Consider the following 15,784-nt stretch of genomic DNA (forward strand, 5'->3'; position numbering starts at 1 on the left):
TATCAGTTTCTTGGATGGCGCTCCAAGGAAAGAATGGGAGTGTGTGTGTGTTTGTATACGTAGTCTTTCCTTTTCCCATCCTCGAAGGTAAAACAACTGATAGGATACTATAAGCAATGTTTCTCTACCCTTTTTTCTACTTAATGATGTCTACTGGCAGTTATTTGACATAAATGCACTTTAAGAACATTCTCATTTTATATAGTTGCATGCTAAGGATGTCTCATAATTCATTTAACCAATATTCTAATTAATGAACATTTAATTTGTTCTCAAGTTTTGCTTTCTGTTCATGTCCTTTCACACACTGCAAGTATATCCATAGGATAAGTTCCTAGAAGTAGAATGGTTGGGTCAAAATGCCATGTTAGCCTGGCTGGCATGGCTCAGCGGTTGAGCATCAACCTAGGATCCAGGAGATCAGGGTCTGATCCCCAGTCAGGGCTCATGCCTGGGTTTTGGGCTCGATCCCCAGCAGGGGGCGTGCAGGAGGCAGTTGATCAGTGACTCATCATTGATGTTTCTCTCTCTCTTTCCTTCTCCCTTCCTCTCTCTGAAATCAATAAAGACATATTTTTTAAAATGCCATTTGTTATTTTGGTAAATGTGGCCAAGTTGCTCTTCGCAGAGCACTCCCGTCAGTAACATGAAGGAATTTTTTCTCTCTCCATACTTTTGCCAACTCAATGAGTGTGTCATCAATTTTTTGATCTTTGCTAAGCAGGAGGAAAAAAATGACACCTCACTGCAGTTGTAGTTTGCATTTTTCTTTTGAGTGAGGATGAATTTTTTCAGAATCTAAAAGTGTTTCAGAATCACATTTTCTTTTCTGTGCCCTGTGTGTTACATCTGTTGCCAATTTTTGTTTCGGTTAGGTTATTGGCCTTTTCCTATTCAGACAAAACCAGTTGACAACTTGCAGTAAAAAAGTGGTTTTTTTTACAACAAGGATTCTAACGAATGTTTCTTATGACAAATAGACTGTGATCTTAAGGTTATAACCTGATAATATTAAACCTCTGAATTGCAAAGGAATGGTCTTTGCCCCTCTTAGCAAACAACAATCATGTATAGAAACTCAGTGTGATAACCAATTGCAGAGTAGATATAGATTTCACTTTAAACAAATTTTAAGCAGCCATATCAATATTGGCTTTCTTTTTTCACCCTAACAAAATGTAATAGCTATGATAGAATTTGCCTTTTCAGAGCACCTCTATCAATGGACTCCCCTTCTTTCAAAATACTTCATTAACTGAAGAAGGCTTGTGGCTTCTCCGTGCATTGCATTTTATAGGCAAGTCTTAAATAACTCTTTGGAAGCTTCCATTTTCATCCCCACACCTCTTTATTCTTTTGAAAATCAAAGCTGCCTGTTTCCAGTCTTCCAGACCACCCATAGCTGTTTGCCATTCGACTTGCCAGTTTTATTAGTGTCCTGAGATGCAATTTATCTAGATCGAGGGTTAATACTCAGCAGATGGGGACTTTCTAATCTCTCTCCCCATCTTGGGCACCATTGCTATCTGTATTATTCTTTGCCATCAGAATATCATTCCTCTTGACATACAAGAAACAAACCCAACAGGAATTGAAGGTCTCCCACTTTTATTTTCCATTCACCAATATTATACCAGCTTCTCCTAAAGCAGCCCTATCCTTTTCTTCATTCTATTGCTTCCAATATACCTTGAAAAGCCAGTATGTCACCCTATACTTTTTTTATACTTTCATGAAATCGTGCTTTTCCTGTATTACCATTTTAATTTTTTACTTAGCTCCCTTCCACTGCTCTGTTAAAAGCAAGTTTACATAATGATACTTTGTGGTAGGTTATGTGAGAACATTAAAAGCAATTTTGTCATAATTTTTAAATTTTCCTCTTAAAGAATGCCCTGCCCTACATGTGGGTGCCATCTCTTTCTGGATATGTGTGGAGGAGAGAGGTGGGGACACTTCCAGTAGTTTTCAGACTTCTGTTTCAGTGACTGAGTGGACCACCTGGTTTACCAACTATATCGCCCAAGGGTTGGCTTTGATTGGCAGACAGAATACATGGTAGAAACAGTGGAAGTTAAATGGGGAAGGTTTTGAACTTGCAAGTTACCACCCTGGGTGACAGTAGGTGTTGATAGAAAATAGCAGGCTGGGATTTCACATACATTCAGAAATGCTATGCGCCTGCAGTTCGCAGTACTCAGAACAGTACCGCTTTTCTAATCATAACTTTTAAAAAGATACAGCCACCTTTCTTACTTGTCTGTCTCAAAAACACTGTGTCCATGAAGCTGTTCATTCCCAAGCTGTGTCATTGAAAGATAAATGTTATATCCAGAAGATAAGTATGGAAATGAATTAAAATGCTGGAGTTAACACTTACACATTCCCAATTCTAGTATATGCTATCTAGAGCCATGCTTCTCGATCTTTAATGTGGGGGAATGAGCTGAGGATCTTGTTAAAATGCAGTTCTCTGGTGATACTGATACCATAGCCTGAGAACTACATTTTGAGACACAGTCATGGCTCCTTAAGTAAGCAAATAACCATGAGTATAATAAATATGGCAAGAGGACTTGTACAGATATGTCTTGGGGTCAAATACTGATTCACACAAATGCAACATTCCTCACTGATCTTCATAAACTTCTCCCATGTTGGGTAGCAAGAAAAAAAGAAACTCACTCTTAAACAGTTTTACCCGTGCCTTTATATGAGTTGGTATCACTTGGATAAATGGTCAGTCTTTCAGATTTCTTTGCTTTTCTCCTGCTCCTCTCTAGAATGGCATCTGGATTGACAGGTGAGGGAAAATTACATGTCATACATGACCTAAGGTCCCCACGGAGGTCTCTGTACTGTCCTTGACCCTCTGGTCTCTGCAGCAATACCCCTTATCTGCCTGGTGAGTGTCTACCCTACTGACCTCGTGGCTGTGAACTTGTACTTTCATCGTGAAATTCTGAGCTCTGCTCACTGAACTATATTGGTTGTTAAGGAATTCTTAAATCTGTGAGTTACCACTGAAGAACACTTAAAATTCTAAATACATAATTATGATCCCTCTTAAAGCAAGTATAACTATCATTATGGGTAAGGATGACTGCCAAGAAGCAATAAACATAAAGCCACTCAACACATTTGGGGGAGGGAGGGTATGGACTTGGTGTTCACACATAGAACATTGTGGGGAAAACAAAAACAAGAGAAGCTATGGCCATAATCATTGTGCTTTTATTTTAAAAGGGGAGGAAAAGACAAATACATAGAAAAATAAATTAACACTAAAAAGACCACTTTAACGGATACTTATTTTAAGATTTTTTACTGTTCATCTGCTATCTCATAAACTTATATCAATGTAAATTTGCACTCATATTTGAGAGTTTACAAAAATTACCGAAATGATTGGTGGAAATTAATTTAAAGACGAATTATCTCTAGTGAAACTCTGTAGCATTCTGAAGGTAGAATTTTAAGCAATACTCAAAATATTCAAATTCAGAATAAACCTAGATTTTATTAGTGGGAAAATATATCACAAGTCATTGATTCTTCTCAACGAAGACATAGGCAGACTTTGTGCACTAAATTTGCTTAGAGATGCCATAGCACTATTTCGTCTTAAATAATACTGTTCTGTATCCTGAGATTTCACTTACTGTATTTCTGTCCTTGAAAATGGTAGTATATTATAAATCTAACCAATACAATTCTCCTTTGTGTATTACAAGTACTCCTATCATCTACTGGACATAATCAGCCGATGTTACTGCTTTCATTCCATTGTGCTTCCTAATCACCTTTGTATTCCAAATACTTCCCAGCTGGCACATGTCTGCTGTTGTCCTCGTCATATCTTTCTCTTATTTTTCCTGGCTCTCCTTTGAGCAGTAGCATTAGTGTGACTAGACTCATTCATCCACATATTAGAAAAAATATGTCCGTATAATATTTGCAGTTATACATATGATGGGGAGTTCCAAATTCATCTATATGTATCTGATACATAATTTGAAAAAGAAACACCTTTGTTGTAAATTAACTACTTGAATTCCCACCCAGTGTAAATGCATTTAATTTGTTCTGCAGTTTCAAAAACACATAGATGAAAAACTTAGAATTTGTATGCCCAATACTTCTGAAGCCATAGCTTCCAACTTCTGCACACTTGGTTGCCTCCTCTGGACATAATGAATATTCAACAGTTACTGGTCATAAGAAGGTATAATGTATATAGTTTATAAAAACAGCCATACTTACTTAACCTGCACTATTATAATAGTAGCTTTAATTTTAAGGTTTAAAAGCTCAAAACTAATTTATAATAATGACTACATAACATGCTAACCATTAAAATGAGATTGCTGCCCCACTGCGCGTGGCTCAGCAGTTGAGCATCAGCCTAGGATCCGGGAGATTGCGGTTCGATTCCCGGTCAGGGCACAGGCCCGGGTTTCGGGCTCGATCCCCAGCAGGGGGCGCGCAGGAGGCAGCCGATCAATGACTCTCATCATTGATGTTTCTCTCTCTCTCCCTCTCCCTTCCTCTCTCTGAAATCAATAAAGATATACTTATAAAAAAATAAATTTTAAAAAATGAGATTGCTATTCTTAAAATTAGTAATTCCATTAAGCAAACAAAAGGCAAAATATGAAAGAACTCAAGAATGTGTAGGACATAACTAAAATTCTACTTATTGACCCATGAAATTACAGAGCTGTGTGTGCATACTTTTAATTTTTAAGATTTTTTGAGAGAACTTTGGTGAATAGGTAGAGAAAATATGAATAGATATGCATCTCTGTCTTAAATTATTTGATGAAATTGCTGATAAGAAACACAATATTAGTAATTCATGGTAACGTTTATTGCAGTGTATCTTCTCGTATTAGCATAGTAATGGGTATTAGTGATTGACATAATTGGAGAGATAACAAATGCAAAATTATGCGTGCGCTCGCGCGCACACACACACACTCACTCACTCATATGCTTCACTCCAAACTAAACGGATGTTTTCTGAGCTATTTTACTAAATATTCTATTATATCTGAAGTCAGATGTTAGAGACAGCATTATTACTTTATTATCTTGAATTCCTCAATGAGCCAGTTATGAATAGAAGCGTTAACTTTGCTTATGAATAAGTTAAATAGGATTTTGAACCTGCAAAATAAGAACGACAATTTAAAGAGGCTTCAGAATAGAGAAGTAATCTGTTAAATGCATTTCTGATTTGAAGAGCAACAAAACGATCAATAGGGCTATGAGATTAGGCGGGAGTGAGCATTAGGTTGCTTCCAGGTTTTCACTGCTGTGAGCACTGCTAAAAGAACATTCTTCGTAGGCCTCCTTGTAAACCCATGTGCCAATACCTAAAAGTAGAATTGCTGACTCATGAGAGCATTCACATCTTTATTATATATTGTAAATTACATTCCAGCGGCAATAGGGAATGGCCCGAATTTATGATTTCAGTTTGCATATCCCCTGTTGAACAGATTTTCATGTTTGGTAGCCATTCATTTTTTCTTCTTCTATGAGTTGCCTCTTCAGTTACTTTGCACAATTTCTATTGGATTGTTTGCTTTCTTTTACAGATTGATATGAATTCTCTGTATATTCTGGATTTTAGCAGTTACATGCATCTAAAATACAGGTCCACAATCCCTTATCCCAAACCTTATCATTGACTTTACAGGAGACCAGTGAAAATGTTCACTTAGCTAGAGTGGTAGAAATATGAAAATATAAAGAGTTACAATATAAAAATTAAGTATGGTAGGCTAAGTGAGGATCTGAGAACCAAGATGAAGACGGACATGTGTGAACCAAAGAAGGGGCTTCATTCGATTATGTGTTCTTTTCTTTCACTCCAGAAACCGTCATGTTTGTTTTATTTTCTATACATGCTTAAGGAAAAGCTATTCAGAAGAGAAGCCTCAGATATTTTTGTTGCTTTAAACACACACACACAAAAAAAAACAAGTTTAATTCAGTGCCCATTTGATTGCTTGAGTTTACAAGTTCTGGAAGAACTTAGAAGAGTTGTTTAGACAATGACTATAATTTCGGTACAGCACTTAATAGTCAAAAACAAAGCATCTTTAATTTTATTTGAAGTGTATGTCAATCATGAAGTCAGAATTTAATTTCTCTTTGCTTTGCTTTTAATGGAAATTACCCTGCTGTCGTATATTTTAAAAAGCAATGTCTAGTGTTTCATAATACTTACATTGTTAAATACTCTCTGTCAAGACTTCAAGAACTCTGTCCAGTTACCGCACGGATGGTAACTTTAAGCTGTGCCGTATCGGTTTGAAAGAATGGAAATACCACTGGCCAAGATGAATGTGCGAAGCGAGAAAAGGATTGTTCAGTGACATGGCAGAGTTACTTTCTGTTATCCATGCCTCTCTAGTCTGCAGACTCCACTGTACCCCTTAATCCCTTTGGGATATTTAAAGCAGTGTTTAGGAATGATTCAGTCAGAAACTGAAACATGCCATTATGGTTAGAGTTCATCAGAACCACATTCAGATGTGGTTGCAGAGTCACAGTGTGCGGCCCTGGCCGGGTGGCTCAGTGGGTTGGAGCGCCGTCCCGTGCACCAAAAGGTTGCAGGTTTGATTCCCGGTCAGGGCACGTACCTAGGTTGCAGCCTTGCACGTACGAGAGGCAGCCGATTGATGTTTCTCTCTTATAGATGTTTCTCTCTCCCTTCCTCTCTCTCTAAAATCAATAAACATATCCTTGCATGGGGATAAAAAAAAAAGTCATAGTGCATGAAGTAGTACATCTGAAAAACACACACACATATAAACAGATGGCATTGCAAACAATGCTCCATACAAGAAAAAAGATAGAAAAGTGTTTATATTAAGTTATACTATTTTACGTACACTGCTAATGAGGACCAGGAGAAGACAGACATCCTTTCACTTGTTCATTCATATATTCAGTAATTCAGTGGTTATCAACTAGGGGGGATTCTGTTCTCCAGGAATTTGTCAATGTCTGGAGATAATTTTTTTTTTTTAATTTTGATTTATTGATATATATATATATATTTTTTTAGGGAAAGAGAAGAAAGGGAGGGGGGAGAGACATCGATTTGCATTCATTGGTTCATGCTTGTATGTGCCCTAAACGGGTATCGAACCTGTAATCTTGGTGCATCGGGATGATGCTCCAACCAACTGAGCAACCCAGCCAGGGTTGTAGATCGTTTTGGTTGTCACACCTAAGGAAGGTGGAAGTGCTACTGGCAGCTTGTGAACAGTGACCAGGGATGCTGCAAAACATTCTACACCACACAAAGCAGTCCCCTACAACAAAAAATTATCCAGACCAAAATGTCAGTAGTCCGAGGGTGAAAAGTCTTGATTTAAACCAAAATTACATATTTGTCAAAACTACTTGTTTCTGGTTCTAAACCCTGTGATTCAGCAAATAAACCCTAATTATATATATGTATCATACTTAAGCAAAGCCATAGAATCTGTACTGTAATTAAGTATGCAAGATATGTATCAGGCAGACCAGGGTTCAAATCCCATATTCACCATGTATTAGCTTGTGCCTTAGGCAAGTTCCCTAACCTATCATGACTAGTTTTTTCTTTTGAAAAATGATAATAATGTCTGCTGAAAGGTTCTTCAGTGGAGATTGAGTGAGATGATTAATTAAGGTTTATGTTAAGAGCATAGCAGAATGTTTATACTTAGTAAGTTCTCAGTAAATGGTAGCAGTTAGTGTTACTTTTGCATATACTAAATTATTCGATCCTTAGCTACTATAAATATCCTGGTCATATACCATATTTCATTATTTCTAAGATATCATTGATTAGAATATGCATCATTATTTTATCTGTCACTAAGAAAAAAGTGCTGCCAATTAGACTCTGGCACACCATCATTTATAAAATGTGTCCCAGTTTCAGAGCAGTTAACCTGTGAAACTACAATGTGGGCCTTAGAAATTACTAGTGTAAAGCCCATCAGCGAATCTTCTTTTCTTAGGTGCGAGTGAACAAGACTGCCATTAACCACATTCAGCTTCAAATTCACTTAGGAAGATACAGGAACAGAAACAGCTTCCCAGAAAGGCAGCATCAGGCATGTCTCTTCCATGGGATTTGAAAGCAGTCTGTGCAGCATCCCCAGAGCCATCCCAGAGCCATTCTCTTTGCAGCGCCTGTCCGCTCCCGAATGACAGCTCAGGTGCAGAGGAAAGAGACTCACATAGAGGGGCTGGGTCAACCCTGGCCTGGAAGCCTCATGCGCTCCAGGAGCCAAGGAATGTCTTATAACATAGGTGGAGTTTCCAAGATCCGTGAAAGGTACACGCTCAGTTACAAGAGTTGCTGAGGATCTCCAGAATCATAGCTTCCCATTAGACATCTGTAGTTCATCCACAGAGTTCCTAAACCAGCTGTAATGTACCAATGAGTCTTTTTTTCTTTTTAAGCAGAAGCAATGTCACCTACCAACACAGTTGACATTCTAACTTTATCAGGTTTCCAGGGAGAATGCAGCTAGAAGGTTCTTCAAAGGTCATCCTCTCCTGCAGCAGGGCAAAATATGATGTGAACTCTTTATCCACAATAAGATCTGTCATTTTCATTCATTTTATAATTAAAGATACTGAAGTTCATAGACTTGAAGTGACTTGCCCCAACTCATGAATTGATAAGCCTAGAACCCAGATGTTCCTTTCCCTAATGTGGGAACTTCCAACAACACTAACATACTAAAGCAGGAGTCAGCAAACTGCAGTCCAAGGGCCAAATTCTGTGCACCTCCTGTTTTTGTAAAGAAGATATTATTGGAACACAGCCACACTCATTTGTTTATGTATTGCTTGCACGCTACAATGGCAGAATTCAGGTATAACAGCAACCATATGGCCCACAAAGCCCCAACCATTCACTCCCTGGCCCCTTACAGAAAGGTTTGTTGGGCTCTGCTCTAAAGTATAACTATAAGCTGTTTGCCTATCTCTCTGAGTCTACATAAGAAGGTAAAAGGCAAAATGGGTTTCTCACATGTTATCTGCAAAAATAACTACCCATAGACCTAGCAGGTTTGGCTCGGTGGTGAGAGCGTCGGCCCGCAGACTGAAGAGTCCCAGGTTCGATTCCCATCAAAGTCACGTGCCTCAGTTGCAGGCTCGATCCCCGGCCCCGGTCAGGCCACATGCAGGAGGCAACCAAACTATGTGTGTCTCTCACATTGACGTTTCTCTCTCTCTCTCCCTTCCACTCTCTCTGAAAAACAATGGAAAAATATCCTCAGATGAGGATTTAAATAATTGCTACCCATATAATTTCTCTCTGTACCTGAAGGTTTTTAGAGCCACAAATCCCAGACATTTTTCTACATCAGCAATTGGCTACCTTTTTCAGGAAAGGGCCAGAGAGCAAAGGTTTTAGAATATATTTTAGGATTTATGGGCCATATGTTTTCTGTTGCAAATAATCAAGTCATGACAGAATTAGAACTTGGATAGCCAGGCTCAAGAGCCCACACTCCTCACCACTAAGGATTCGGAATGTGGTAAAACCTTGGGAGCACCAGTTTCAATAAATGACTTTTTAAATTCTTTCTTTTTTTCTTAAATTTATCTTTATTGATTTCAGGGAAAGGAACGGAGAGGGAAAGAGAGAGAAGCATCAATGATGAGTCATTGATCGGCTGCCTCCTGCACACCCCCTACTTGGGATCGAGCCCGAAATCCAGGCATGTGCCCTGACAGGGAATCGAACCATGACCTTCTGGATCCCAGGTCGATGCTCAACCGCTGAGCCCCACTGGCTGGGCAAATGACTCTTCTTAAAGCACTGCCCTGTGTTGCTATTAAACTAGATTAGAAATTTAGTCCTCATGTAAGAACTGTATGTATAAAAATTTCCAGAGTAAATGCATTAGGTTATCACAAACAAGTACTTCCCTCCAAGCAATGTTAAATTTAACAAATCCTCTTGGGAATCTGCTTATTACTGCTATCTGTTCTTTACATTCCTTTAGTCTAATCTTAGCACAGCAGTCAGAATGATCCATTAAAAAATAAGTCAGCTCCCATCACTCCTTTACTGGAAGCCTCCTTACAGGTCCTAATCTCACTCAGTAATAGCCAAAGCCCTCACATAGTTGCCTTGCAGGACCTACCCTCCCCAACCTCTCTGGCTTGCTTCTTGCTACTCTCCCCTTGCTCACGAGGCTCCACTCACCCTGGCTTTCTTGTTTTTGTTTAAACGGAATGCACTCCTGCCCCGGGGCCTTTGCACGTGCTGTTTTCGCTGCACCGATTGCTCTTCCCTGAGATAGCAGCTTGATTCATTGCCTCACGTCCTCCTAATCTTTATTCAAACACCGCCTTCTCAGTGAGGCTTCCCGTGGAGGTAGTTTCTCAAATGTTCACCTCCCACACAAACATCTCCTATTCCCACCTGATGCTTTATCTTTCTGTCTTTAGAACTTTTCACCCTCTGATGTATCGTAATTTCTATTTTATTGCCATTGTCCCCATTGAAGAGTAAGCTTTACAAGAACAGGGAAGCTTTGTCTCTTTTAGTCACAATTATATTTCCAGTACCTAACCAGTATTTAGAACAAAATAGGTGCTCTTCCCTTCAGTAAATGTTTACTGAATGAATTAATGTGTTGGGGGTCCTGGAGGGCAAGATTTTGTTTGCAAAAACAATTCTACCAGTAAGACTTTGAAACCCCTTCTGTACGAGTGGAGGACTTGTAAGAGAGAATATCAGTCTCATTACTTGATGGTCACACCTATGTACCCTCTTTTATTGGCCTTGAACACTTAAAGTATGTACCTTGGTAGATTATATCTTCTTGGTTTCATAACACTTGCCACTTTAAAAAAATCAATACTGCATTATACTTTGTATATTTGGACAGATTATTTTTCAAATCCATGAATCACTAAATCAGGAAAAGCCGCCCTTTGGTGGGATGCCCTTGATTAGCTCTGAATGGGAAGAGAGAGCCTGTCATTCTTTGTCAATCGGCTTGGCATGTATTTAACAGCATGCAGTTACAGTGAAGGAGAGTTGCGTTGCCCTGGTCTAGCAAACCTAATTGTAGATAAATAAAAGAACAGTCACCCAGCGTGAGGGAAAAGAAAGAAACCGAACTGCACAATGTTGTGTTTTTCCATCCATCAGCCTTCATTTGTCAGAGTCGGCCTGACAATCTAGGCCAGAGAAGTCAGGCTCTAACACAATATTGATTCCATTTCATTTTTCATTTCTTGCTACCCTTCTTAGCAAACAGTTTGTATGTGAAATGAGAGATGATGCAGTCGATAGATGTGGCCAGGGCACATTTATTTTAAAGGCTTACTTTGTTTTTGTCATCCCAGAAAGCCATATGTTTTTTATTTGTTTGTTTCATTATAACGTTGTAATTGTCAGCTGTTGCTGCAGTAACAAACAATCCCCAAGCCCCAGTGATTTATAACAAACAACATACAGTATCCACTCATGTGTCTGCAGATCTGCTGCAGCTTTCTCCATACTATGGGTCAAGTTCAAGTTTTCTCATTCTAGACTGCGGATCTGTTCCAAATGTCTTATTCCAGAACGCAGGCTGAAAGAGCAGTTTCTACCTCGTGCGTTCTCTCATGGTGGACAACAGGAACTAGAAGTACTAGAAAATCTTGAATTGCCCTAAAAGACCCAGCTCAGAGCTGTCATACAGTCACTTCTGCTCACAGTTCATTGAGCAAAGTGAGGCGCGCAGTCAAGCCCAAAAGCGATGGTGAGGAAAGTGTATTCACCCACAGGACAGCCATGTTCACAGTCAATAAATAATAATGAACTAATAAACCAAACTAATAAAACAAATATCTTAGAATTTAATTGATCCCAAAATGCATTCTTTTACATTTCAGCATCTCTGAAATTGAGGTATATCTCACAACAGTGTCTACAAGGTCCAATTGCTTTTTTTAAGCTTTCTTAGCAGTTCATAAAATAATAGTGATCCTTACAATCCATGATATCTTAGACTAGACAGAAAAACTGGATTGCGATTATTGACAAAATAGCCAAATGGTAGGAAATGCTTTTTACAAATAAGTAAAGTAAGTTAATGAGCACGTATGTTTGTTAAGGAAAAAGTTGTCATTTTTCTTAAATTTCTTTGTTTTCAGGAGCAGCATGTACATATCTATATATCTATATATATATACATCATTGAGAGTTGAATGGAAAACCATGCATTAGTAGTAAATCATATGCATCTATTCTTACATTCATATATAAATGTATATATCCATCACTTAGAATACAAAGGGTCATTCTGCTGTTTAAAACTCTTTTGTGGCTTCTCCACTAAGGTCCTGAGGGTGGTGTACAGACCCCGTTTCCCTCTGGCCCTTGCCTTCCACTCCCGCACCTTTGCCCCCCCCCCCCCCCCCCCCCCCCCCCGTTCCCCCAGATGGGATCCCCGTGCTGCCTCAGGTTCCTGTCGTGAATTATTCAGATTCGCTCTTGGAATACTTCCTATCATCTGTCTCGTTGTCAACCAAGTGTTTGAGCTTCTTCCGAGCCTTTGCTCAGGGCTCTTCCCCCTGAGGCCTGTCCCTCCCCTCTTGTCCCTTTAAACACAGAGCTGATCACTTCCTGCTCTGCCCCCCACTGTTCATTGCACTCGCTGGTCCTTGTGCCTGTTGTGCTCTAAGTTTAAGGTGTAATTGTCTGTCCTTATTCTTCTCAAGGGTCTACCTTATGCCTCGGGGGGTAGTCACGGTTCCTAGCCAAGATTTTGACTTGTAAATATTCAATAAATGTTTGTCAAATGAATAAATGAATGAACAAATGTTGGAACATACATGCAAAGACTGTTCATATCCTCCCTATATTGTGATACATATGTATGTATCATATCATATACATACATATATATATTCATATATTCTAAGGTTAAGAGTAGGTAGAATGATGGAAATGTAAATAAATTTAAAATAAGAAAGAAAACAAGGCAAAATGTATCAGTATTTTACTATCCTTAGCAACATCAAGTTTCTAGTTTAAAACACATGCACTGTGAGCTTAATATTGAATTAGAAATGTAATGTTCAATGAATCAATTCTTAGACAATGCAGATATATTAATTTGCATATGAATTGTTCCTTTCCCCCTCAAAGGTATCGTTTAGCCTTTCTCATCACTAACCATTGCTTCGCTGCATGTCAGGCTACCACTGCCCCAATCTTAGTAATGCTCTTTAACAGCCAATAAGCAAGGTGCTTAGAGCTACTCCATTCGAAAACCTATCAGGGCGGAATTTTAAAATATTCCCTGATATTCTCCTAGTGAGTATTAACAAAGGCTTATTCCCTATTACCTGATTAGTAAATATTATTTTCTTAAAATTATGCAGGAGATCATAATGAACTGTCAATACTGTGACGAAAATAAAACACTAGTCACATTATAAGGGTCTTAACTCCCGGTGCACAGTCTTGCATTGCCGGGAGTATATTAAAGAATAATGCGAGGGGGGGACCTTAGTGGAAATGTTCTATTATTAGAAGTGAGATTTTCTTGTTGAAATCCCATGAAGACTTTCTTGTCTGAATGTTCTTTGAAGTTGAACACTTTCTACTTACAAAATCTGGCCACTGTAATTAGCTGTGTTTCCATTGTAGGGGTGACCTCCTTTGCCTTACCTCCAATCATATAAAGATGTGAGGCCATTGGTGAGATAAAAGGTTGACTGAGACCAGGTCTCTGGCCTGGGTGTTATCAGTCTAGCGATCATAAGCCCACAGGACACCCTTGGAGCATTGCAAAGGCTATGTAAGAAGGTATTTCCTTCTCTGCTGGGAAGATGCAGTGTTTTCTCTGTTACACCCTGGAAGGGTGTTATAGAATGTATTAGGGTTAAAGACGAGGAGAAAAATTGGCAGATTAAGAAACAGGACTGCCAGTTTTTAGCATGTGCACACATGCGCACTGCACACAGCAGAGTAAGGGGTCAAGAGATTGTCATCTCAACCGGGCCATTTGCAAGCTGTCTGGTCTTGGACAGATTGACTCAACATCCCTCAGTTCCAGCACCTGTAAAATGATTTAGTGCCCTTATTATAGGAGTGTAAGTGTGAGGGGGGAAAATGTTTGAAGCACACAGTGTTTGTCACAAGGTAAGCTTTTAGCAGCTCTGTTACTATTACTCCAGCCGTTAATATCATCATAGCAGTTTGTTGGCATTTTTGGCTCAGCTAAGGATTTTTAGTCTTTTCTTTTCACAGTCATACAGTTTGCCTGAGGTTTTTTTGTTTCGTTTTGCTTCGCTTTTTGATTTTTCCATGTCAAATTTTCATTGCATGAAGAGCTATCAAAATTTTAAAATTGATTTCATGTAGACTTCCATTTTTTTCAGACTGGTTGTCAGCTTTTTGTAGCGTATGTTTCTCATGTTAATTTTTAAAAGTTTACTAAAGAATATTTAAGTGAATTTCACTGGATATACTACACTTGACCCTCCAAGCAATATTTGACCCCGAAAAGCTGACCTACATTTTAACTAATAAGTTCACACTGAAGGTAAATGTCGTAAGATAAATTCTAAAGTGATTTTTTAAAGGCGGGTGTAATTAGAGATCTAGTTCTCCAGAAAAGCACCAAGGAGAATTAACCACAGCTATTTTAGAGATGAACGTGGTTCCTCTCACCCACTGCTCTGTTTCTGTAGGACAAGCTGTAAATCTCATCAAGGTATCTAAACTCTTCATTATTTCATTGTAGAAGGAAGAGATCACAGTCACGGTGATGAAAGGACATGCTAATGGGAAACATTTCCATAAAGGAAAGGGATGTGACTTTGCAAAGCTCATTCATCCCAGGACTAAATCTAGGAATCTTTTGCTTTCTTCAGGTGCAAAACATGGACATTTCACGCAGCATGCCACCTTTTTCTCAATCCATCTGGCAAGTCCCTGCGTAGAACTCACAGCTCTAAGTAGCATCTGGGCCGCCGTAATGTCAGCCTTGTTGCTGTTGCTGTTCATTTGCCAGTGAAAAATTTCATGAATTAAGATATATATGTTCATTTCCTAAGGGAATTCCTTGTAATATCAAATGCAGTCTCCTAACCCTGTCTTTTCACCAGTGCCTTCTGCGTAGTAGCATCAATTCTTTGCCATCTTTGGAACTATTTATCTACAATTGAAGACTAGGACCAGGGAGAGAGAGGTGTTAGTGTTAATCATTTGGCTGCATACGAGAAGCATTGGTAAAATTACTATTTGTCGTCATTTTCTGACGGTATAGCATTTACAATGGGTGCACTTAGAAATAATTTAAAGGAAGGAAGAAATGCTCAACCCTCACAAAGTACTCTCTGAATCTGACCTTGTTACAATTTTGTGAGATTTTTTAAATCACTTTTAGAATTTCTTGTCGTAGAGAATGAATTCTTACAATTTTAGATTCGTTTCTTCCATAATCACTGTCCCTAGAGTTGGTGTGTAAGTATGCATGTGTGTGTTTTGCACAAGTACCCATTTACGCACATGGTTAGTTTTAATGTTATTGATGCTTTTGACCAAAGTGCCCACCTCCCAATGGTATTTACTATAATCAGAACTGAAGAAATAATCCCTCTCAAGAGCTTGTGCAGAGCCCCCAGAAGTTTCAGGACATCCAAGTGTGTCATACAAGATTATAGTCATTTGAGTTCAGAGGACTCCCAGCTCTGATGGTGTGAGAGAACAGGTACAAACACAGCATATAAAGGTAACAGTGGCCTG

At 38.9% G+C, this 15,784-nt stretch overlaps 1 protein-coding gene across 1 annotated transcript in view; it reads left to right on the plus strand.

Annotated features, from left to right (window-relative positions):
• The window catches only part of DMD (dystrophin), a 1,831,916-nt gene that overhangs the window by 1,199,956 nt on the left and 616,176 nt on the right, over window positions 1–15,784 (plus strand). The window lies entirely within an intron of this gene.

The sequence above is a fragment of the Miniopterus natalensis genome, chromosome X, assembly GCF_054644295.1.
Source record: "Miniopterus natalensis isolate mMinNat1 chromosome X, mMinNat1.hap1, whole genome shotgun sequence".
Taxonomy (NCBI): Eukaryota; Metazoa; Chordata; class Mammalia; order Chiroptera; family Miniopteridae; genus Miniopterus; species Miniopterus natalensis.